Source organism: Marmota flaviventris, chromosome 1, assembly GCF_047511675.1.
Source record: "Marmota flaviventris isolate mMarFla1 chromosome 1, mMarFla1.hap1, whole genome shotgun sequence".
Classification (NCBI taxonomy): Eukaryota; Metazoa; Chordata; class Mammalia; order Rodentia; family Sciuridae; genus Marmota; species Marmota flaviventris.
The window spans coordinates 198,630,222-198,657,450 of NC_092498.1; positions in this window are offsets into that span (position 1 = coordinate 198,630,222).

The following is a 27,229-nucleotide window of genomic DNA, read 5'->3' on the forward strand; positions in this document are numbered from 1 at the left end:
TGACACTGAGATACATTTGAGTTGGAAACACCTGGGAGAGAATAAAAACACTTTCATGTGGACAGAACTTGGGAGATGAGGATTTCCCTCCTGAAATGAACAGAATGTCTTTCTAGAAGAAAGACTGAAGTTGAAGGCTCCCAACACTGTGATTCAGTGGCCATTAACTGGATTATGAGGACTCAGGATTCTTGAAGAACAGTATATACTAACATTTCTTCTTCAGTTACCTTTCTGTTGGTGTCTTTGGTACAAGAGTTTCCTTTATGTTAGGGTATATCTACACAGGAATGTTGAGCTTCTGAAAGTCTGAGGCTAGGACAGAGTCCTCTCAGGAGAAGAATCCTATCTGAAAACATGATACTACCATATTTCTGAGTCTTTGTGTCTGTCTCAACTTAGGACTACTGACAAGTATCAATAAAGGGTCATGTTCAGAAAACAAATAGAAAATATTTGTCTATACTTTAAATGTGACTATTTTGGACTTATTGTTTCAGAGAAGATGGAATAAACATATTTCTTCTACCCTTCCTACAGCTGAAAACTCTGAATGTTAATAATAAACAAACATAAAAAAACAAAAAAGGCTCTGAAAGGTGGAGAGAAGAAAGTAGATCAGCCAGAGATCCTAGGACTCAAGGAACAACATAGCAGCAAATTCCTTGTTTGTATTTTATTCTTAACAAAATTTATTTTTGGTCTTTTTTTTTTTGTATCTTTATATCCTGGGTTGGTTGCTGGAGAAGAAGGAAACACAGAAATGTCAATGGACACAGATAAAAACAAACCTTGCTCTCAGTAGCCAAATGATCATGAAAGATGTAACCTGGAAAGATGAAGAAGTCTTTGATGGTCACTTCCCTAGTAGATAATAATCCAGATAAAGACATTAGGAGGGAGCATGTTCCTCCTCATTCCCATTAGCAGAGACTGAGTGGGAGCCTAGACCTCCTTTATACCTAGCACCCTTTCCATTCTAAATCAGTGTAGATCCTGCAGGTCTGGAAGTTCAATAAAGGAAGAAAACGAAAAAGAAGGCACACAGATTGCAAAAAAAAAAAAAAAAAAAAAAAAGATCAATTTGCACAAGACATAGAAGTCTTTGTAGAGGATCCTCAGAAACCTACAAAAGAATCTTTTAGAATAATGAATTGAGTAAGGTTGAAGTAGATCAACATAAAAAAGTGAATTCTATTTCATATACTAGTCATATATGCGTGGAACTGAAGTAATAAACGTACCATTTATGTTCACTTAAAAAACAGGAAGTATTCAGTTATATATCTGACAGAGCTTGTACAGGACTTATATGCTGAAAACTACAAAATGTGAATAAATAAATCAAAGATCAAATAAATAGCTAGACATACAATATTCATAGATAGAAATATTCAATATATATGTTATTTCTCCCCAAATTGATCAAATAGGTCATTATAGTTCTATTAGGAGTCTGGTGATTTATTTTTAGAGATAGATAAACTTATTCTAAAATTTATGTAAAAAAAGTAAAGGAATAAGAATAGCTAAATAATTTTTAAAAACAAGAGGAAATAAATGACCCAATTTTAATCTTTATCATGATTACAAAAGTGATGGCAATGTGTTAGCAGCAAAACAGAGAACCCAAAATTAAACCATGCTGATTTTTGACAAAGGTACAAAAGCAATTCAATGAGTGAAGGATCCTCTCTTTTCAGCAAACAGTGTTGAAGAAATTAGATATCCATAAGCAAAACAAACAAACCTCAATATATGCCCCACATTTTAATAAAAATTAATTCATGGATCATTATCTAAATGGAAAACAAAACTATAAATTCTTGGAAGATAGCATAATAGAAAAATATAGATGACCTCAGGTTTGGGATTGACTATTTAGATACAATAACAAAGTTATGATCCATGAATGAAAATGGTAAGCTGGACATCATGAAAGTTAAAAATTTTGGTTCTACTGAAGACACTGTCACAATAATGAAAGACAAACTGCAGGGAATATATTTGTAAAAGCCATATCTGATAAAGGACCATTATCCAAGACACACAAAGAACTCTTAAAACTCAACAAGAAGAAGACAAAACAACCTGATTTTAAAAATAGGCCAAAGACCTGAACAGATAAGTCACCAAGGAAGATGTACAGATGGAAAATAAACATGGGAAAAGAGGTCCACATCATGCATCCTTTGAGACCTATCATTTGGTGAAGAGTTGTTAGATACAATATCTACAGCAATGATTCATAAAAGACAAAAAAAATTTACTGGACAACATCAAAATTTAAACTTCTGTGAAAAATCTGTTCATCTTTATTGTATTTATTGAATTTTTTTTTTTTTTTTTTTTTGTGCTGTTCATGCATGTCAGGCAAGTACTCTACCAGTGAGCCATGACCCCAGCTCGAGACCCTGTTAGCAAGATGAAAAGACAGTAGTATACTTGGGAGAAACTATTGCAGAACACAGATATGACAAAGGACTCATATAAATGATACATAAAGAACTCTAAAAAACTCAAAAGTAAAATCACAAGCAATGCAATTAGAAAATGGACAAGAGGCATGAAGTGACATTTCGCCGAAAAGGATGCGCAGATGGCAAATAAGCACATGAAAAGATGTTCAGAACCACTAGCCATTAGGGAAATGCAAATGAAGACCATGACTAGATATCACTATATGACTATTAGAACCTCTAAAATAAAATTGATTATCTCAAACACTGGCAAGGGTGCAGAGAATCTTGTTCTCTCATAAATTGCTGGTGAGAATGTAAAATGATACAACCACTCTGGAAAACAGCTTGGAAATTTCTTAAAACTAAATATACACTTAAAGAATGACCCAGCAATCACACTCCCAGACATTTACCTCAGAGAAATGAGACTGATTGTCCATACAAAACCAGAACATAAATGTGCATTGCAGCTTTAAGGGTTGAAACCAGGAAATGACCAAAATATCCTTCAGTGCATGGCTTGAACACTGTGGTACTTCCATACCATAAAAAGGATCAGACTATTGATACATACAACTTAAATGGGTCTCGAGAGCATTATACTGAATGGGGGGTGGGGGAGGGAAAGCCAATCTCTAAAGGTCACAGATTGTGTGATTCCATTTATATAAGTTTCTTGAAATGACAAAATTATAGAGATGGAGAACAGATTAGTGGTTGCCAGAGGTTAGGGATGATGAGCGGGAGGAGATGGATATGATTATGAAGGGTTAGCAAGAGGCAGATCTCTGTGGTGATGGAATAATTCTGTACCTTGATTGCGGTAGTGGTTGCAAAAATTCATACATGTGACAAAATGACATAGAACTATATATACACATTGTACCAATGTCAGTTTCCTGGCTTTGGCATTGTACTATGGTTATGCAGCAAGTAACTGTGAGGAAAAAAACTGGGTGAAAGGTTCATTGGATCTCTCTGTATTATTTTTGCAACTTCCCATGGGTATGTGATTATTTCGAAATGAAAAAAAAATTTAAATGAATTAAAAAAGTCAAATACTATGTAAGTTTACATTGATACTGTCAATTCAAATTTAGGGTTACAGAGTAAATCTCATTGATCTGACATTTCTCCCACACTGAACATCCAGATTCTCGATTGCGTCATCGTAAGTATCCATTTTCTTTTAAAAATTTTTACAATACATATTGAACAGTTGCAGAATAATGATATCAATACTCTCACCAACAATGTGATTACTGAAAACAAATTATTTGGCAGTTCTGCCTTTAAGAAATCTTTTATTAGAGATGGATAGGTGTAATTTAAAATCACTTAGAATATTTTCTTTCTGGTGGTTATGCTCTAAATGGATTCACATGTATGCTCATTTGCTAAATTTTGCTTTTGATTTTAGTGATTTTTTTTTTGAGAGAGAGAGAGAGAATTTTTTAATATTTATTTTTTAGTTTTCGGTGGACACAACATCTTTATTTTATTTTTATGTGGTGCTGAGGATCGAACCCAGTGCCTTGCGCATGCTGGGCGAGTGCACTACCGCTTGAGCCACATCCCCAGCCCCAATTTTAGTGATATTTTTTAAAAACTTATTTTCATTTTATAATTGTGAAAATTTTCCCATGATTTCAAGTCAAATCCCCAAAATTAGTTATATTCAGAGAAGCCTAAGTTTTATTCTTTGTATCTTCATCTGCCTATTGTTAACTATTTAAAAATCTTATGACATCTTTTCATTTTTAAAATGTGCATCTGTGTCTATATGGTATTTTTGAATATGCATGCCTATTGGTATATCTACAACTTTTTAGGAACTATATAACCTCACTACAATGAAGTTACTACTTCACCACTTATCCTGACAACCTCTTCCTTGTACAATCTAGAACTATTCCTTTTGACAGGTATGTAACACTCCACTGTGTGGCTATGCCATAATTTATGCAATGGTTTTTCTACTGATAGGTATTTAGATTGTTTCTGTTTTTTTCTGCTATAAATAATGCTGCAGCAAATACTCATTTCCACATATCTTATTTTTTCTAGTGTACCTTTGGGATAGATTCCTAAAAGTGAGATCACCAGACCAAACAGTCATTTTTGTAGATACATGGATTGCTTTTGATTTGTTAACAACAACAAAAAGTACAAAAATGGAATGCAGAATATCAATTCTGTGAGCTTGATAATGAATTTGGATCCCTTGGTTCTTCCTCAGGGCAGTGGGATGCTCCCCATGGTGAGGATCACAGGCAAGTTTGCCATGGAGATTTGGAAGGGGAGACATTTGCCTATGTTACCAGGCCTTTGAATGGTTTTGGAGCAACCAGCCAAATCAGGATTGTAGGTGAAAACCTGTGGTGATGCAAGGCCAAAGTCATCTGTGAGACCTACTCTGCTCTCCAGCCTCTCTGGGAATTGTATACTGATCATTATCCATTCCTTCAGGTCGAAGGACTCCTCTGGGTCCCAGGCATCATGGTTATTCAATCTATTCACCTTAGGGAGTCAATTCTATTAGAAAGGCTAAGAAAATGGAGGTTCAGAAAGGTTAAGTAACTCTCTCAAAATGCCATAGTTAATGAATTATGTAGTCATATTCAAATCTTGATCTATAGAATATTCTGGAAGGTGACTGAGTAAAGCTATACCTCTAGTGATTGGCAATGTAGCTCAGTGGTAGAATGCTTGCCTAGCATGGCATAAGGCCCTGGGTTTCTGGGAAAAAAAAAGAGATATTTCTCTGTTATTACTCCTCTCAAAAATATCCCAAAATCAGAGAAACAAAAAAATAGGATATTATGAAATATTTGGAGCTCTGAATCATAAGACACCAAGACAGAGAAAGCAGAAAAGGGTTAACTGAGTGGTTGCAAGGTGTGCACGCGCGCGCACACACACACACACACACGCTTTGTTTCCAAGCTTTTTGTCATGCAGAATATAAGAAAAACTCAGATACAAGAGGCCGTAGGAGTGTTAGAAAGCTGGTAAGGTGGCGCACTGAAGACAGGAGTTATTTGAAGGCCCATGCAAGAAGGGTGGGATGCTAGGCTGGGGTCGAGATATATGTCTCAGTTTGCCTTCGCAGTCGGTCAATAGAGAGGTCTAAAATGTTTAGGTCTGGAAATAACAGATAATGCATATTATTTGAAGACATAGAAGTAATGCCTAGAAAAAGATATCAAAAAATTAAAATGATCGCCTAAAAATAAATGAGAACCTGGGAACCGTGGTCATGAGTTTCATGACGTGTGGGTCCATCATGCCATTCTCAGTACGTTGTAGTGCGTTTGAAAATGTCAGGAATTAAAAATAAAAACAAATGGATGCTGTCTGGTGAGAAGAAGAGGGAGAGGAGGAGGAGGAAGGTGACCAGGATAGCACACTTTGATGTTTGCAGCTGTTTACCTGGAAGGCAGCCCCTGGATAGAGGAAGAAACCTGATTTGTTGACCTGTCTGCTCTCTCAGGTTACGGAGGAAATGCTGGTGTCAGGGGCCTGGGCACCTGGAGAACTTTGAGAGAGTTGTCTAGCCTTTTGGGGCTTCAGGGACTTTATCCATAAAAGTGACGATTTGGGGCCCACTCCACATTCTGTAATATTCAGATTCGGCAGGGTTAGCATAGACTACGGGAATGGGGTGGGACAGGGAGAGTGGGAGATGCATGTCGGATATGTTGCCAGAGGATCTTAAGGTTTGCTTCACTTATTTTCACTTTCACTTATTTTCTTCTCCAGTGCTTTGTAATCCCCTTCAACCAATTTAGAAAATGCTCCTCTATCCTCTGGGGAGGATTATATATTTCAATAGGAGCAACATTTGATTATCTGGAGCAGCTTAGCAGGGACCAGTGGCCTCCACTAGTGACAGTGACTAATGAAGGAGCCGGGTGGACAGTGTGTGGATGCAGAGAATACAGCGTGGCTGCGTGATCACCCTTAGTTAAATTGGAGGGTCCAATTTGGTCTGCTGAACAAACATATTTATAGAGGCTTATTGAACACGAAATTAATTTAGGAGACATTAATCTCAAGGGAACTCGAGTGACAGCAACAGTATGTGGTTGTGGTGGTTAATGGAAGAGAGTAAAAAAAATGAGCTCAGCCTGCCACAGCCCTTCCTTTTGTTAAGAAAATATGAGTATCCCCAGGGCTTTAATAGTCTCTAATCCTTTCCCTTGAACAATATAGCCTCCAAATAGACCCTGCGAGCAAAACAGAATCCTAAAATGCGCACAGTCTCAGAGATAAACGTCTGGCCGTCTTGTTGGCTTTAAGATGAGACGCCATCTGCCCACTTTGACCTCCTTCTTTCTTGTATGTGTATTTTGGTTGGGGAATATTTATGTTAGTCTATATTTTTGCTTCATATTATGGTTTTGTTCACAAATGGACACTATCAACATCACTGGGAGTCTGTTAGAAAGGCAGACTCTCAGGTCTTGCCCCAAGACTTGCTGAGTTAGAATCTGCATTTTAAGCAGATTCCCAGGTGATACATAAGCTCACTAGAATTTGAAAGCCCTCTTCTCTAAAGTTTTCTCCTTGAGGAGACATTACAACAAAATGAAGAGCCATCTGAAAATTTCCCTCTCTAAATTATAAAACAAATTGAAGACTTTTGTAGCCAAAAAAGAAAAAAGAAATATGATGAAGTCTAATAGAAAAAAAATCACCTGTACCCTTGTGAGTCCAATATTACTGTGGTGAACCATGTCAGGGGCTGTCCTTCCTGACTTTCTTCTAAGTATGTGTGTTTATTATTTTTAAATTCAAAAGGTAACTCCTCATTCAAACACTTCTTTAGCATCTAGGAGGCACTGTGTGCTGGGGATATACTGAGGCACAAGATTGATAAGATTCTTGGGGAAACAGAAAAACCACATAATCAGTGACTGGGCTAAGGAACTAAACAGATATTTCACAGGAGAAGAAATACAATCGATCAACAAATATATGAAACAGTGTTTAAAATCTGTAGCGATTAGAGAAATGAAATCAAAACTACACTGATTCCATCTCACTCTAGTCAGAATGGCAATTATCAAGTATACAAGCAATAATAACATACATATACAACATAATAAATGTGGCGAGGAGGTAAGGAAAAAGGCACACTCATACATTGCTGGTGGGACTGCAAAATGGTGCAACCACTATGGAAAGCAGTATGGAGATTCTTCAGAAGATTTGGAAGGGAAACCACCATTTGACCCAGTTATCCCACTCCTAGATTTATACCCAAAGGACTTAAAATCAGCATACTACAGTGACACAGCCACATCAATATCTACAACAGCTCAATTCATCATAGCTAAACTATGGTACCAGCCTAGGTACCCTTTCATAGATGAATGGATCGAGAGATTGTGGCATATATACATAATGGAATATTACTCAGACTTTAAAGAAGAATTAAATTATGGCATTTGCTGGTAAATGGATAAACCCGGAGAATATCATGCTAAGTGAAACAAGCCAATCCCAAAGAACTACAGGGCAAATGTTTTCTCTGATATGTGGATGCTAGTTCACAATAAGAGTGAAGGATAAAGAAGAATAGAGGTACTTTGGTTTATACAGAGGGCAGTGTAGGGAGGGGAGGGGCAATGGGAGTAGGAATAATAGTAGGATGGATTGGACATTATTACCCTATGTGCATATATGATTATATGACCTGTGTAACTCTACCTCATGTACAACCAGAAGAATGAGAAGTTATACTCCTTTATGTATGATGTGTCAAAACGCATTATACTGTCCTGTATAACTAGTTAGAACAACAACAACAAAAAGATTCTTGGGGAAACAGACTGTGCCGTGGATGGCACTCTCCTGTGTCCCCTTGCCCAATCTCTGCTTTTTCAACTGCTTGTCCTTGTATTTGATCCTTGATTTCAGAGAGACAGTAATTACAGAACATCATGGCTAAAAGGTCTCTTCCATTCTGCCCTTACTGGGCTTCCCCCCCTTATCCACTTTCCCTCTAACCTCCACTTCTCCACGACTTGAAGAAAGTCATGTTAATTATAAGATTAGCTAGTAGTTACTGAGTGCTTACAAAGTGCCAGGCATTGAACTGATTGCGTTACATCTAGTATCTCTAGCCCTTGCAATGATCTCATCAGGTATTGTTACTATTATCTCTCTCTATTTTACTGTTTGGGAAATTGCCCATGGTCACCTAGACAGTAACTGGCTGTCAATCTTCAAGGCCAACATTGGGCTCACATACTGATTCATGTTTGGATGTTAATGAATTTTAACACAGACTCTTCTGTACATTTAACAGGCTATTGCCAGAGACCAGAGGCATTACCTTAACCCAACAGAATGAATCTCTAATTCTGACATTTTAGGAACAGAGAATGAACAAGGAAGGCAAAAGAAGTGAGAAGAGGGTCTTTCATGTATACCCCATTTAGTTTTTCAGTGATCTTGTTGCTTTGTTTTGGCTAAATGGGAAAATAAACGTCAAAAGGAAGCACTTTCATATATCTGATCTCCTGCCACAACGTTTACTTTAAATTCCCAGAGAGGAAAATGGCATTGACCTAGAGACCTCATCCTTTAAGACTCAACCCAAACACTTATGATTTCTTTCTTTCTTTTTTTTTTTGTACTGGGGATTGAACTCAGGGGCACTTGACCACTGAAGCACATCCTCAGCCCTATTTTATATTTTATTTAGAGACAGGGTCTCACCGAGTGGCTTAGTGGCTTGCCTTTGCTGAGACTGGCTTTGAACTCACAATCCTCCTATTTCAGCCTCCGGAGCCACTGGGATTACAGGCATGCACCACTGTGCCTGGCCACTTCTGATTTCTTAGTCTTTCCCATATTACCCCATGTGTTAGTCATATTTTCACCTCTATAACAAATATCTGAGAAAAACAACTTAGAGGAATAAAAATTGATTTTGGCTCATGGTTCCAAAGGTTTCAGGCCACTGTTGGCTGGCTCCATGTCTTTGGACCTCAGGTGAGACATAGTATCATGGCTGAAAGGGGTGTCAGAGGAAAGCTGCTCAGCGCATGGCTACCAGCAAGTAGAGATAAAGAGGAAAAAGGGCCAGGGACAGGATATAGTCCCTAAGGTCATTTCCCCAGAACACTGCTGCCTTGAGGACGAGTCTTCAACAAATTAGGCTCTGGAGGATATTCCAGATCCAGACCATAATACCCAGGCTGAGGTGATCAGTCCTTCCTTGTGTGCATGCTGTTAGCATTTCCCAACTCTAGATCCACATGATAGGTTTATACTGAAATACTGAAGGGGACATGCTCAACTTCATGCCAGTCTGTGGAAAACCCTTGGTCATGGTATCTAGGGTCCACCTCATGGTACAGCTTTTTATCTAATTTACATGCCTATCTTCCCATTTGACTATATTTTGGAGGGCCAGGACTGTGTCTTGTTTATTTTATTATTTTTTTAATCTCTAGAAGCTGGTATAGATCCAGAGTTTGTGTTCAGTGATGAAAGCATTAGAAGAAAGAATCAGTAAATTATGTTAGGCAAGAAATTAAGACAAAGATTTTGTTTATGTTGCTATCTCATGTTCTGGGGCCCAGAGGTAGGAGAGATGTTTATGATAGATGGAAGTAAATATTTTGCATGTTTCCAAAGGTATGATAACGAAAAATCCTTATTGAAGTGAGTGTTCAGTAATCCTTTTCCCCCTTATCTGTGGCTATGGGGAATAGTCTATGGCTTGGAATAGTCTTCATTATCAGCTTTTGTAGTTATAGGATTAAGGAGAATTTGTCCTTATTTCGGGAGGAGATTTAAGATGACCAGTGAAATGGAAGATACCTATAAAAAATGGTTAAAGATCCAGCACTAGCTGATATAAGCAGAAAAAGATTCTAGAGCAAACTGATAATATTACACAGAAAATGGAAAAACTGTATGTGTGAATGCACACACACTGAGAGTACTTTTTTACATCTCAAATCACACTTGTGTTGATTTGGTTTTGGACGCATCTCAATTCCTAACAGAAAGGGAGAGGAACCTGGTAATTGGCGCTTTATATTTGCTAGAAGGGTTTTAGATTCAATATGCTGGATTTAAATTAGTCATTAAGAAGTGTCTTTTGAGGCCATCTTGAGCTGCGACCTTCTTCCTAGGTTATAGAGAAGGGTCTAGTGGTAGCCTCTACCTGAATTTATGTCTTAAAATACAAGAAATTTGCTATTAAAAAGGTCAGGGTTCATGAATTTCTTGGGGGAGTTTTAACCAGTTAAAATATGAACAGAATACAACCACAAATTAGTTTCACAAATGCCCTCATTTAGTATTTGCAAAAAGAAAAAAAGGTTCCCATCACCCCCATTTTTTTCCAAAGACCAACAATGGGCTAAGACAATGTTAGACCACTTAAGATTAAATATCAGTAATGCTATAATTAGAATAATATTGAATTTCTCCAAAAGGCTTAAATAATAACTCTCTTCCAACCTCTGGTTGAGCTGTCTAGCCTCCCCTGACTGAAACAGAGACCTCTCTCTCTAGGTGGCCACCCTGACATGGGTTCTGCTGCCTCTGAAGATCAGGGTCATGCCCATTGTCCCAGCTTCTACTTAAGAAAGAAGGGCTGTTGGCTGGCAGCTCACCTGCATGCTGAAGCTTTGTTTCTCTTTAGTTTTTCTCTTAGTACAGCATTACTTCTTTTGTTAACCACAAGCCTGAATAACCAAAAAGTCATAAAGGAGGTTCAGAGCATGCCACCTGGGCCAGAGGTACGTGGCTACTTTGCTTTTCAGTTGGAACCAAGATCCTCCTCAATACTCCCAGCCATTGTCTAGACTTCCCAAAGAGGAAACAGGAGGGAACCTCAGGTCAAGCCAAGTGTAGAAAATGCATGGGTCCCTGATCATTGCTATGCCAGAGGTTTGTCATCCTGGGTTCAGTCACAAACTCATGCATTGAAAAACTCAGCCCTGAGTTCCTATTTTGCTCTATCTTTGATTCAGCTGCTGGAGACCCAAATGTGCACAAAGATTCAGTCCCTTATGAAGAGGAGCAAAAGGTCAAAGTGTGAAAAACAGATGTGTAAAAAGTATCTGTGGAATAATATGTCATCATCATAGAGGGATGTAACAGGGCAATTCCCTAATGCTTTCTAAATGTCAGCACACCTTAGGCAAGTGACCATACTGTCCTCTCTGGAATTTGATGTCTTTTCTAGTTTGAAAAGTAATTCTTTTATAGAGTGTGCCTATCATTCATTCATTCATTCATTCAACAAACACTATACTCTTAGCGAGTGCCAGGCACATTCACAGGTTTCAGGAATATACATATAAACTCCTCTTCTTGTAGTCTGTGAGTAGCAAGTAGAAAGACTCTAAGAATCTAGTGTGACAACCACACCATTAGGGCTATGTACATATGAGAGGGCCCGTGGCACCATCTTGAAAGACTTCATGGAAAGGGATTGACCTGCTGGGTTTACTGGAGTCTAGAATGAGAGAATTGTCCCATTTGCTTAGTGGTGACTCACTGGGGGAGCAGGGGATGGGGGGGAGGCCGGGAGTGGCACTTCAGATCATTTCCAGTTGAAAAATGTTCCTGATGTTTTATGAGGCAGCATGTGTGGTTAGAGAGAGAATTTCAAAATTGGTGCTTTCTAAAAATGGTGTGATGTGTGGTAGGTACAGTGAGCAGAGCCTGGGCTTGCTTTGGGGTATTTTAAATCTGTAATTATCTTGCCAATCTGGGGCATTGGTTAAGGAAAGATTTGTCCTTGTCATGACATGCTGGCATCACAAAAGTGACTCACTGGGATAAACTCTGAGATGGGACATACCTGGCCTCTACCTTCTGAGGTTACTGAGAGATGGGGATAGGACAGCACCTCCCAAGTGGCTGTGGCAATGAGCTTTGGAACCTCCTCAACCTTAGCTTCTATTCCCAAATTGTTTTCTTTAGCTTTTTCGCCACCGTGACCAAAAGACTTGACAAGAACAGTTTTAGAGGAAAAGTTTATTTATCGCTCAAGTTTCAGAGATCTCAGTCCATAGATAACCAACTCCCTTCTTTGGAGCCCAAGGGGAGGCAGAACATCATTGTGGAAAAGTGGGGTAGGGGAAAGCAGCCCAGGACATGGCTCCAGGGACCATCTCTACCAGTTATTGCCACCTTCTGGATCACCAAGAACCAAATCTGTACCTCGAAGGCATGCCTCCCAGTGACCCACCTCCTCTAGCCACACCCTACATGCCTATAGTTTCCACCCAGTTAATCTCTATCTTTTCACCTCTAAACTTTCTTGCATTATCTCACACTGGAGTTTTAGGTAGGCACCTAATTTAAACCTTACCACACATCTACCACTTCACTTGGGCAAGTTTCTTTCTAGTCTTCAATTACTTTATTTTTAAAATAGAAAAGAGTAAAACTTACCTCATAGGGTTATGTCTGAGAATCAAATAAAATAATGCAGGTTACATAGGATTTTCTAGTCCTTGAGGATTTGGATAAAAATGATGTATTAGAAAATTTAAGAAAGGAATTTTGTTTTTATGTAAGAAGAAGGCAATTATGTATTTATTTTTCTCATTCACTCATTAGTTTTAAAGTCCACAATCTTCTTTCTTGTTCCATTGATCACTCTATTCATTCGTTCATCATTGTTTTAACAGCTAGAGATTTATAGCGCATTTAGTATTTAATAGAACAAATCCCTCTTGATAGTCTCCTTTTTTGAATATTCTTACACATTTGTTTTCTCAGATAGATTTTAGAATCATTTTATCACGTTTCTAAAATATTTACCTAGAAATTTTGATTGACAGTGGTGCACTTTACATATTTAGGGACAAGTGACATTGTTTATCTTGCCATTGAAGAACATGGCATTCCCCTCCATAAATCCCTATATTCTTTTATATATCTTAGCACAGTTTCATAGTTTTCATCTTATAGTGTTATGCTCGAATTTGGGACCCCCAAAGACCACCAGAGACCCAAGATCGATGCAAGCAGCAAAGAGGTGTTTATTGTGAGCTAGCTGGGTCCTCCGCACGCACACACAGCAACTGGTGACGCTGAGAGGCCCCGAGCCCAGGGTTTGCAACATTTTTATACATTTTTTGGAGAGGGCAGGGACTTCACATACATCATAGCCTCTTTTAGCAAATCATCACACACCTTGGGAAAATCAAATAACAACTCTAAAACATGATTAGCATATTCACTGGTGGGAACAAGTTGGGTAGGGGTGATTGGTCAGTACAAAAGGGGTATTCGTTTGAACTGATTGGTTTGAGCCAAGAGGGGTGTACGTGCTGAACTACATGGTTTCCCAACTTGTTATCAACCACCATAAACCACTGGGAGGGTCATCTGGCATCCCAGGTATTTCCCTGTCTCATGCTGATTGGTGGCTGCTAGGGGGCTGCTATAGATCCCCACCTAGCCTGACTGAGTCAGGGACACCTGGTGCAGCAGATCTCTCCTGTTATTTGTAGATAAACAACTTAGCAGGATGGGAATGTGCTTAGGAGTGCTCTGTGGGTTTTTCCAAGGACAAAGGCCATGTCCCTTCCTTGGACAGGCTTTGCTCTGAAATAGATGCTGGTTTTTCAATAGGTCTTATACATATTTGTTGGATGTATTCACTCATATAAATGTGAGAGCTGCTTTTGTGTTTTGTTTTCTTGGTGAATTAGACCAAGAAATTCCTTATACACAAATTGTTCTTTGTGTATAAGGAATCTACTGACTTCTGCATTGATTTTTAATTAGTTGATCACTTTGTTATTATTTTCAATAGGTTTTAGATGATTTTCTTGTGTTTTTGAGGAATGCAGTGATGATATTTGCAAGTAATGGTAAGTTGGCCTTCTCATTTAGAATTCTTATGCCACTTATTTGACTTTTTTATTATTTGGCATGTTTAGCATTATACTGTTTGGAACTTTAGTTAGAATGCTTATGTTTTGTCATGAAGCAGGATACCAGCTATTGATTTTGTATGTGTGTGTGTGTGTGTGTGTGTGTATAATTAATTAATTAATTAATTTTACTAAATTTTTAAAGAATGCTATGCTTTTTGGAAACTTGTAAGAAGATCAGAAAGTTTTCCCTTTTTGCTCGTCAATATGAAAAATACATTACTAAACTATTCTGTTTTTAAATTAACTTTTAAAACACTCTTAGAGTCCATTGCTAATATTGTTACCGCTGTTGACCAGTGACAAGTCCTTGCTTCCCCAGTGTTGAAGAATAACACCAGAGAAGCACGCCGAGGCAAGGGCAGAGTGGAAAATAGAAGTTTATTAAAGGACAGCAGAAAAGACTTCTCCTGGAGGAAGAAGGGGACCCAAGAGGTGGAATCTGTGGAAGTGGGGTTGTTTCCCCTTTTTATAGTTCTTTCAGTGATGGAATGTAGGTTGGAAGGCCCGAGGGGTGGGACACAGGTGGGCCAAAGAAGTAATTTGGGCAGGAAGGACTTCATTAACATTTCTTTGGGATGGACTTTGGGCCTAGGGCTTTTCTTGGACCTCATAAACATTCCATGAGTTGTCCAGTGTTTCCCGGAATTCATTGTCAGCATGGCCTCCATTTTAGATTTCACTCGATATTAGACCCCATTTACCTAACTACACTGACTACCTAATTTTAAATCTGGCTTCAATATGATGTTTGGAATTCTCATAGATATTTAAGAATATTGTAATCTTAAAAATTATCATAGGTAAGTTTGAGTATCATCACTAGGCCAGTGCCTACTAAAGAACGGTGTCCCTTGGTTCCTTCTTCTCTGCTGTGTCCTAAAGAGCATATGAGGTTTGATTTCAAAATCACTCACTCCTGAAACAATTTCAATTGGCCAATTTTTTTGAGGGATAGTTTCTGACAATTTCCTCAATTTTGATCTGTGGAGATAGGAGAAAGCAAATTATTTTTGGCTTCTCTTATCAAAGGAAGTTGTCAGTGATCACTTCAGTCACTAAGTGAACCTTGGAATTGGCTTTCCTGGGAAGTGATTTCTTATGAGAGGACCTCAGGGGTATCTGCAGGCCTGTTCGCTGCCTCTCTCTGTGTGGGGGATGGGAGTCAGAGGTTTAACAGGCCTGGGTCATTCTATGCCCTCAGGGAGACTTCAGTGAGAGGATCCTTCTCTTTGCCTTCCTTGCTCCCTCCCCCCAGGAACCCTGCCCTGGGGTATGTAAAACCTCTGTGCTTTCAAATGCCTCTTAAACCTCTCCAGATGAAAATCCCCCAGGCAAGCCTGCCCTGTCCACTTGTTCTCCAAACCACCTCCTGTCTTCAAGCCAGTTAATGCCAGTCTCGCCTACCCCATTTCCTAGGTCAGGAATCAGGACTCTGTCCTGCCCTATTTCTGCATCCTCACCTGTCCCACTTGATTTGTCGATGAAGGCTGGGACTTGACTTTCTCAATACCAATCTTTAATCTCTACCAATTATTGACACCTTCCTTCGGGTCCTCATCATGTCATTTCATGTGCCACAGTCTGTCAGTTACTGGGTGTGCCCATTCCCCAGACTTCCTCCTACCAGAACTTTTAAAGAATGATTTTGATCCAAGTACTGTATACAGTTTAAAATATCAAATACTGAAGCCAGATTTAAAGTTAGGTAGTCAGTGTAGTTAGGTAAATCGGGTCTAATATGGGTCTAATATCGAGTGAAATCTAAAATGGAGGCTGTGCGGAGAATGACTCGGGAAAACACAGGACAACTCATGGAATGTTAATGAAGTCCCAAAAGGCCCTAGGCCAAAGTCCACCTCAAAGAAATGTTAATGAACAGCCCCCATCAAAAAGGTGCTGACTCAGAAGTCCTTCCTGACCAGATTACTTTTTGGCCCACCTGTGTCCCACCCCTCCGGCCTTCCAACCCACATTCCATCACCAAACCTATAAAAGGGGAACACATTTGCCCGCCAACTGGATTCCACCTCTTGGGTCCCCTTCTTCCTCCGGGAGAAGTCTTTTCTGCTGTCCTTTAATAAACTTCTAATTTCTACTCTGACCTTGCCTCGGCGTGCTTCTTTGGTGTTATTCTTCAACATTGGGGAAGCAAGGACTCGTCACCGGTCAACAGCGGTAACAATACTACAGTCACTGGTCTGAATTTTCTTTTCAATAAAAAGAAAAAGAAGCTGAAAACTCTCTGGGGGGTTACTTTTGGCACAAAAACTCATTGACCTAAACTTAAAATCTCATTGCAAAAATGCTATGTTGAGTATGGGGTACCTCCTCACATCCTAATGTAAGTATGATATTCCCTTTTGAAAATTAGAAAATATTCAAATTCTAAAGTTCATTTGGTTCTGAGGATATAAGATAGTGGATTGTAGGCCTGTAGAGTCCTCAGTCCTCATCCTGCTTCTCAGAAACAACTCTTTACACTCTTCTTTTTAGCTTTTTGAAATTCTATTTTCATATTTTAAGATAAAATGCTTTTATCTTCATATTTCTTGATTTATCAATTTTGAACATGTAAGTATATGGACTTCCTATTATAATTAATGAGGATTTGACTTATATCATCCCTGATATAGTTTGCCAGGACTGTTATAACAAAATACCACCAGATGGGTGGGTTAAACAGCAGAAACTTATTTCCGGGTTAAACAGCAGAAACTTATTTCCTTACAGTTCTGGAGACTGGAATTCCAAGGGGGAGGTGTCACAGGATTGGTTTCATTCTGAGGCCTCTCTCTGGCTTGTAGAAGCCATCTTCTTATGATGCCTTTAAATGATCTTCCCCTGTGCACAACTCTATATCCAATTCTCATAAGGACATGTGGCCATTTGGACCCCATTTAACATTAGTCATCTCTTAAAAGACCCTATCTATTTCAAAATTCAGAAGCACTAGGGATTATGACTTCAATATATGAATTTTGCACACGATTCAACCTTTTATACCAACTATACCTTGCCTTATTCAGTATATGCTTATTTATATCTTTTATTAAAGTTTATTCAATAGTTAAAGTTTACATGTCTAGGGTTGTGCAAATAGTCTTTGTAGCAGAGGACAGTAAGGTACTATAATTGTTACATCCTTTATTATATTTTAGAATATAAGATTTAAAAATATTTTTTCCTGGAATTAATAATTACTGTTCTTTTTTAATATTTATTTTTTTCTAGTTGTAGTTGGACACAATACCTTTATTTATTTATTTTTATGTGGTGCTGAGGATCGAACCCAGGGCCTCACATGTGCTAGGTAAGCACTCTATGGCTGAGTTACAACCCTAGTCCTTATCGTTCTTTTTCAAAGGTTTCAATCAGATCTGTCAGAGTACTAATATGATTTTTCAGATAGCTAAAAGTATATATAACACAAAACCAAATCAATCCAAGAACAACCATTAGTTTTGCTTGTCTATTTCTCCTGAAGTGGTGATTCTCTAAACTTGCTGCACAACTGTCATAACTCTTGAGGATTCTGTTTTTTTTTTTGAGGGGGCTTCTGTGTTTCCTTTTTGTTTTCTCTTTCTCATTTTCTACCTCATTTTTTTTTCTGGATTGTTTCTGCAGTAGCTTTCTTAGAAAAGACATGCACATATAAATTATTATGTTCCTTGTATGTATGAAAATGCCTTTATTTATTATCCACATGATTGATAGTCTGGGCATGTAATTCCAGGTTGAGAATAATTTCTCTGCAGATGTTTGCAGCATGGTCTGCCTATGTCTTCTCTCCTTCGATGTGATCTGTGCATGTGTTTATGTATTATCTGAACACATGGGAATCCTTTGCTCTGTCCTTGAGATCCTTAAATTTTATAATGATGTACCTTATAGTGAGTCCTTTTTTAAACATTGTGCTGGTCTGTTGGCAGAACCACCATTTGTTGGATTTTTGTTTTGTTTGTTTTTGAATTTGTTTGAAATTTTGTGTTTTCTGTGTTCTCTTGTTGTAATTCCTATTATTCATATGTTGGACCTTCTAGTATGATTTTCTATTTTCCATCTCTGTTTAATAATTTATTTAGCTCCACAAACTAAATAAATTTCCTCTGAGCACCTATTTTCTGTTGATTTTGTTATTTCTCATGATAAAATTTCTTACAAAATTTGGTGCTTAGGGATAAGTTCATATTTAAGAATTAGATACCAAAGTACTTCATAAGCAGATTAAATGTTCTGGTATGAGGATTAGGCTTGTTGATGGTCTTGCTTTTGTTAAGATAAAGGGAAATCCTCAAATGTCAGAATGTAGAGTTCTTTTCCCTTCAGGCATTCAGTTTCTTAAAAGTAGTTGCCCATCTCTTGTCTGGGGTTTATATCTGAACACCCTCACTGTCATGGGGGGAAAATGTATTGGGGAATGTAAGGGAGCTGGGATTGGGAAATGAAGTTTTCAGGATATAGACTGTTTACTTTTCCACCTATTTTTTAATCTTTGTATTCATTTTTGAGCATCCTCCAAGTTTGAGATCTTAAATCTTGAAACTCTTGACTTCAGTTCATCTAATATCCAAGCCCCTTCTTGCATGGGATAGAAGGCTAGAAGCACAATCATATTGCATGCAGGTTTCCAGGGACTCCTGCTTCTCATATCTTTATCTGCAGATTCTTTTTTGGTCACCTCCTTTGGACTGCCAACTCTGTTACCACTTCTGTGAAAATTTTCTATTTTTCCAAAATTGTTGAATTCTTTAGTCTGCTGATGTCTTTGTGAGTTTGCACTTTTTAAAATCTTTTACCTACAAGTAAGAAAAGGAAAGAGAGATGAACACATGTGATACAATCTTTAAGCTGGGCAATTTAGGGAGGCACTGTCTCAATCAATCAATCAATAAATCAATCAACAAAAGGGCTGGGGATGTGGCTCATGTTTGTAGTGGCTCAGTGGTTAAGTGCCTTGGTTCAATCCCTGGGTTACCCCCCTTCCCCCAAAAAAAAGAATTAAGTTGGGGGTTTTAGCAGAAAAATGATCTTTCTAGAGGGTGCTAAGCAAAGTGGCACAGATTTTTAACTTAAAATGTAGGCCTTAGGTAGACACAGGATAATCCAGAGCAATCTCTCCATCTCAAGAACCTTAGTTCAAACACATCTGTAAAGTCCTTTTTGCTCTGACTTCTCCCCTACCTGCTTTCCCACTTGGAGGCACTTGGTTAAAATGTGTGACTTCTTGATGGCTCTGGGTAGCTTTCACAGTGAGTTCAGTTTTCTTCAATGGTAACCCTACCTAGACTCCTCCCTTGCAATCTGTACCCTTCCTTTGCTTTCCCTGGTGTCCACAAATGCTTCTCTTGGTGCTTTACTCCACTGCTACTGGTTCTACTCAACCACCTTCTTACTTTTGGGGGGAACTTCCTGAGGACTGGGATTAGCTAATCTGACTTTTTACCTCTGGTTTACTGTCTGATACATTATAGGAATCCAATAATATTTGTTGAGTAAATAATAATATAGATACTCTACTCCTCATACTTAGGATGGTCACTCAGAGGTGAGCTTTGAGATGAAAATTGGTGTGCAGGTGGTTTGAGAAACAGCTCCTAGTGGAATCTATTAAGACAGTGGAGAACCAGGCTAGGGATGGAGAGAAGCCAGGAAAGGGTGTGATTTTAGGCAAAGTCAGCAGCTTTGCCCTAAACTTGTAGGGAATCTCTGAGGTATACATATCCCTCAGAGTTTGTCAAACTTGGGGCAAGAGTTTTCATAATCTGTCACAGGCTAAGATCTGTCCCCTAGTTACCCTAGTTGATCCAGGACTGCCCCAGTTCTGGCTTAGAAAGTCCAGGCACATCCAGTTTTCTACCCTTCCAGGAAAGGACTCCAGGAGCTCAAGGAAGTCCAAGAAGAAAGAAATAGTTGAATCCATTAGAAGCTGTAGTGAAAAGAATAATGCTTAAGATGCCCATGTCCTAAACCTTGGAATCTGTGAGTACTTTACCTGAATAGCAAAAAGGACTTTACAGATGTGTTTGAACTAAGGTTCTTGAGATGGAGAGATTGCTCTGGATTATCCTGTTGGGCCCAATACAGTCATGTGCATCCTTCTTAGGGTAAGAAGAAGCAGTAAAGTCAGAGGAGAAATGATGATGGAAGAAGATATACAAAGAATCATTGCTGGCTTTGAAGATGTTGGGAGTCCAGGAGCTAAGGAACCTAGGCCACTTCTAGGGTCTGGAAGAGGCACAGAAATGGATTCTCCCCTGAGCCGCCAGAAGGAACTCAGCTCTGCCAGCACCTTGATTTTAGTTCCATGAGATTCACTGTAGACTTCTGACTTCTAGAACTCTGGGATAATAAATGTATGTCATTTTTAAGCCACTAGATTTGTGGCATTTTGTTACAAAAGCAATAGCCCTAATACAAAGGCATCAGTTCATTAAAGCTTGGGGAGTGAAACCAAGTAATAGTAAAAGGGAACCTGGGGGGTGTAACCCTATAACACCTGCTCCCTCTCAATCAGACTATGCAGTCTGAGAGCTAAAGCTTTAAAATCTATAGTCAGAAAGTTATTTAACTATCAAATTAGGAAAGTATTGCATAGAGATTAAGCCACGAGATCTGTAATCTGGAGCACATTGGTTAAACATTGGCTTCGGTGTGTTTTAGCTCTGAGATCTTGCTCTCTTACCCAAGCCTCTCTGAACCTCAGGGCATCATCTGTAAAATGGGCATGATAATGAGAATTAAGAGATGCACTAAGGATGAAATAAATATTTTATAAAGTACCTGGCATACAGTAAAATCTCCTTGCAATTATTACGGGTAGCCCCGTAGGATCCCATCTCTATTCAACTGTTATATTCTAAAGATAGTGTGAGCTGTTGGTGGGAATGTAAATTAGTAGAGCCACCATGGAAGTCAATATGAGGTTCCTCAAAAAACGGAAAATAGAACTAACACATGATCCGTCCATACCAAAAGAATTTAAGTCAGCATACTTTAGGAATACATGTATACCCATATTTATGGAAGTACAATTCACAATATCCAAGTTATGGAACTAGCAGCCTAGGTGTCCATCAACAGATGAATGCATAAAGAAAAATTGGTATATATACATAGTGGAGTTTTTTCAGCCATAAAGAAGAATGAAATTATGTCATTTACAGGAAAATGGAACTGGACATCATCATGTTAAGGGAAATAAGCCAAACTGGGAAAGTCAGGGGTCAGATGTTCTTTTTCATATCTAAAAGGAAACAAAAATGGACATCACGAAAGTAGGAGGGAAATCTTTAGGTAGTGGGAGTCAGGGGGATGAAAGAGGGGAGATACTAGAGGGTATTATTGACCAAATTATATTATATGCACATGACTATGCTACAATGAAACCCACTATTCTGTACGATTAATATGCATCAATAAAAAAGAACATAACAAAGAAATAATAAAGACCTTCAGGTGAAAATGAAGCTTGTACATATGAAGAATTAAAATTAAACTTTCCCAGAAAGCATGGCATACAGGGTTTCATGATCACACCTTGTAAATAAGATGCACCTATGAGAGTTGACTCATCACAATGGTAACTACATAGTACTGAGTTCAAAAGCAAAACACAATATTATAGTATTTTAAGTTACCTACAAGAGGGAGAGAATTGCTGAATTGTAAAATGATCTCTTCTATATTGTGGCATATTTAGCATTGCTTTTCAATCTGCGGTTTGTTTGTGTACTTGAACGATGGGGTGTTCACCTTTATCTGAATTTGCTCTCTTCCTGAGATCTTTGTTAAGCTCAAGAAAGTCACCCATTGTACCTCTGCCTTCTTTCTCAAGGTTATTTGTGGAGTATTTTCCCAGCCTTTTGATAGGCAAAGCAGTCATAATGGGAGGAAATTTAATAAACAACCATTACATTGCTAACAGACGTGTCAGGCCTGGTCTAACTAGTAACTTTCTAATAATGAATTAGGTTAGCTATAACTAGAAATCCACTTAGTGTCCCAGGTCAGCTCTAGCCAGATCCAGATACGGCCCTGAAGACCCTTCCTGTTATCCGGGTGGCTGCTCTCCAGGCAGGAGGTTACTTGGGGTCTTCTGTGGTTTCCATTTGAGAGCAGCAGCTGAAACTCAAATCAGCAAATGTGAAAAACTGCTCTTGCAGGAGGCAGGAGCCACCCCGTTTGCTGAGAGTAGGACCCGGCCAGAAGTGACGTGTCTGTGCGCTGCTCTGAGCTTCCTCTCTCCCTTCCAGGTCACACAACTCAGAACAGCAGACATCTCAGAGGGCTGTCTCCTACATTCCAGGGATGCTCCTGATTTGGGCTGAATCGCTTTGAAGCTTGGTGTCTTTCCCCCCCTGAGTAAAATGGTAGGAGAGAGAGAGAGGCGGGAAGCCAGGGGAGGGGAGGAAGTCCCTGGCACAGCTGCCTGGTGCTTTGGTGAGGAAGGGGGTGGGTGTGGGAGAGCTTGCCTCACGCCAGCTCCTGGAAATGTGGCTTTTTTTTTTTTTTTTTTAAATCCTCCCAGAGGAGGACCAGTTAAACAACAACAAAAGACATCAAACCTTCTGGGGTTATTTTAAGGCCAGAGGGAAAGTATCTGGATGGAAAAAGGGGTGGGTAGCAGTGGAAATTCGACCCACCTCCCTGTCTCCCAGAGCCCCAGTTTGCAGTCCCCTGTGCCCTCTGCTCACCCTCTCCCCACCTCCATCCAGCTGCCCTGGAGCCTGGCCCCACCCGCCTTCTTCGTCACAAGAACTGCCCTGTCTGTGCCTTGCCTTAGGCGGGGCCTGTTGAGGATAGAGCTCTGTTTGTCTGCACTGTGTGTTGAACTTGGCAGGTGCAGGCGCAGCTCACTCCAAGTCAAACTACCACCTTTCAGAAGGGAGGGCTGGGCCTGGAATCCTCAGCTGGGGATGCGCCCTGGGTGCAACCACTGACCCTTGGAAGTATTACCCTTCTCCATCCCCGCTGCCAGGCCTACGACTGGGCATGACTGGGAAAGAAAGAAGCAGGCTGTGGAGAGCAAGAGTGAGAGAGGCTTCATGGCCAGAGGTCCAAGCCATCCTGGGAGAGTCAGCTGTTGCTTTGGACAAAAGAGTAGTTGTTGGCTGTGCCCAAGTCACCTGGGTGCCTACCTGAGGGTGCAGAGCCAGCTGGAGAATGAGGTCTTGGATCCCAGGGACCAGCCCTCCCACCAGAAGGTCTAGAAAGACAGTGAACACATTCAAGATATTTTCTCCCAATCCCATTGCTTTCTCCCCAGAGGACATGGAATGTGTTGCTCCCACAGAGAGAGGTTGCCCTCCAGGAACCAGAGAGGCAGATGCAGGGGGCAGCATTGGCTTCTCTCTGGTGGACCCCACCCGTGTTAACGACTGCCTGATAGTCGGAGGAGGAGTCTAGATGCCAGCCCCATTACATACTGGCTGTGCAACCTGGAAAAGTGACTAAGCCTCTCTAAATGCCATAGTTCTCTCCCCCCTTTGCAATGGGAATATGGCCTATCACATAAAGGTAAAAGTTCAAGGAGCATGTGTGGAAAAGTGCTTGCTTGGCTGGTAGTGTAACCATCCTTGTTCAGACGACACCGTATTTTCACACATAGTTGGTTCTCACTTTAGCTTCCTAGCAATCCCATGAAAGGGGAAATGTTATGTGACTGTAATGACATTTTGTTTTGAAGTTCGAAGGGCTTTGCTAATTGAAATGATGGTATGGGGAACCCCGACTGCAGCAGTTTAGTACCCATGTTGGGTGTATTTTCTCTTTGGTGAACTGGAGGTAAAACAAAGAGCTCCACAGGAGGTTAACAAGGCTGCACATTTTCCAAGACCCTCTAAAGCTACCACGGTGAGTCATCTAGTTCTGGAAAAATGACTCTTCCTCTCAACCAATGCTCTACGGTGGAGATGGAATGTGAGCCACCCAGGTAATTTCAACTTATCTTGTAGGTTACATTGAAAAATAAGTTTTAAAAAGGCAAAATTAATTTTAATAATAAATATTTTAACTCCCATACCTTAAGATATTACCACTTTAACACATAACCAATATAAAATTATTGAGATACTTTATATCCTTTTTTCCATACCAAGTCTTTGAACTCCAGTACGTATTTCACACTTTCAGCACATTTCAATTCCAATGGAAAAAAAAAATCATTGGAAATTCCTGATCTGTATTCCAGTTTCACAAGCCGTGGGGTTGCCAGAATAGATTCACATACTCCAATGGTTCCAAATATACTTAAAAGGTTTTCCAGTAATGGAATCAAGTATCAGCTTTTAAATACAAACTTAAATGAACTAAAATTAAATAAAATCTGTACTTCAGTTCTTCCGTCACACTGGCGACATGTCAAGTGCTTAACAGCTATGTATAGCTTGTGGCTGTCAGCTAGCAATGGTGCAGAAGAGGTATCAGCTGGACCAGTCTAGTTCTCTTGTATTTTCATATTTAGAATTCTCTTCACTAACTGCTCTTATGCAGGAATTTTTAAAGTCACTCCCCATTTTACAAATGTTTATTTAAAACTAGACAATGTACTCGGTCCACTTAACTGGTTGCACTACAGGACAGAGCAGGTGGTGGCCTTCTCTGCCCTGCAAACAGATCAAGCAGAAGACTCTGATATAATGACTAAATGAGGGCCCAGTGTCAAGCCATATATTAAATAATTTAAAATCTAATTTCTGTTTCCTTTTTTTTTGATAAAAATAAACAGAAATAGAATATCTAAGATGTTCTTCCCATTCACTTGGAACACTGGTCTCCTCCACCCTTCTCTGGGCTAGGGCACAATCGATTGTCCCTAACATCCCCCAGAAAATAAGTAGTGACTATTCTGGGCCACTTTCTTCCTTCTGACCTCTTCTGTCCTCCCCAAATCCTCCTTGGTATTGTGGACTTGCTCTCTGCAATTACTCCCTTTGCCACCTCCTTCCCATACCATCATTTCCATTAGCAAGAGATGGCTGAGTTTTTACTTTAGAGTTTAACCTCATTTTGTTCTTCTGGGGTAAATTGTCCACTAGTTCCCCTTTTTGTTCATACTTCCCTAGTGTATTGGCGCTGTGCAATAGGAGAGCATCAGGGGAAATTGTACTTACATTTCCAGTATTTTTAGTGTTCTCTATGAATCTCTCCATACTCATTATTTTCAGAAATAGAAGTTCCCTCCTCTTTGCATATGTATTATTTATTGTATTATCTGTTTGGGTTTTTGGATGCCTGTCCTCGCTCTGTCTCTGCTTAGCAGCTTCATCATCCCTTGGTTCTGGATGGTCTATTTTTTTTCCAAGTTTTATTTTAATTAACATAATTATTATATATATCTTGGGTGGTCCATTCTCCTTCAGTTTCTCTAATTGTTCCTCCTGATCCCTGCCACTTTTATTTTTTGTTTCTTCTGCTATTTTGCTACTTAAATCCTTGGAGGTGGAATTTTTGGAATTTTTGACCTTTTGTAGACAGAAATTTGACTCTTGAGACCTGAGGCAGGAGGAGCAGAGTTTTTGTACCTTTCCTCTCTCCCACTTCCCTCAAGAGGAAGGATCCAGATGCAATTCTCAAAGGGAGTGAAAGGATTCTTGGCAAACTGTAGGAACGTTCTTCTTCCCTTTAGTCTCTAATTGCATGAACAGAATATTCCAGAGCCCTGAAATGTTTTCCACACATGCCACATGAACAGTATATTTTATTTAGAATATTCCAAGACTTGTGCCTGGCTGTGCTGGGCCCTGTGAAGGTGCTGAGGACACTCGCAAGTTACCATGGCCTAAACCATGTTTCCAGATTCTTCCATCAGTTTTATTCCAAGGCATCTTAACATTTCACATAAGCTAGGAAGAACTTTCTTATTGCTTCTGATTCTTTTCTATTTTTAATTTTTCAATTTTAAATGTAATTATTTCTGGAATGTGGGTTCTGACTTTATCTCCTTCTCAGGGAAGACCCCCACAATGGGGAGTAGTTGAGCCCCACTTGGCTTTCTCCGAATGTCTCCTCTATTTGTAATGTCTCCCTGGTCCAGGGCTGGAATTTGCACAAATCTTAATGCATAGTTTCCTCTCTGGCTTGGTAGGTGACTCTGATTTTCCCATAATCTTTGATCTCCCTGCCAATTGCCCTCTGCCCCAGGAGTCCTGTTGCCAAGGGGCAGAGCAGGGTCAGGACAGGAGGGTAGCAGTGGGGTCAGGGCCAATGGCTAGAGCACCTGGATTCCCATCAACCATGCATCAGCTTCCTGTCTTATTTGACTGGTATGGCATGGGACCTAGGCACCTGTATTTTTGGGAAGTTGCTCGGGTTATCCAATCAGAAGCTTGAGCTGAGAACCAATGTGCTACAGAAAAGATGTGCAGTACCAGTACTATGGGGTCAACAGAAAAGGAATTTTAGTTCTTTAACTTAAGAATGGAAAGGCTGATCCTGACTGAGGGAGTGTGTGTGTGTGTGTGTGTGTGTGTGTGTGTGTGTGGTGTGAGGGGCTGAGTTTGAAAGGGGATCTATTGGAGAGGGTAGAAATGAAGAAGGATCTTAGCCCACAGGGAGGAACTTACCTCAGAGATTGTTTTAAGAGTGTAAAAACCTGAAGCGAAGCACCCTTGTTCACAAGGCAGGGAGCCCTATTCCATAGTCCAAGCCATGGATGGCTCTTGAAAGCTCTGGCTCCCCAGAACCCCAAACATTACCCCCCTTTGCTTCCGCTGTCTTTGGGGGTAGACTTGCTCTCTGCAATTACTATCTTTGCCTTAGCTCTGATTATTCTAGGCCTCCAACATCTGTTTACCTCTTTACTTAGATCGTTTGCTAATCTAGTTAGTTGATTTCTGT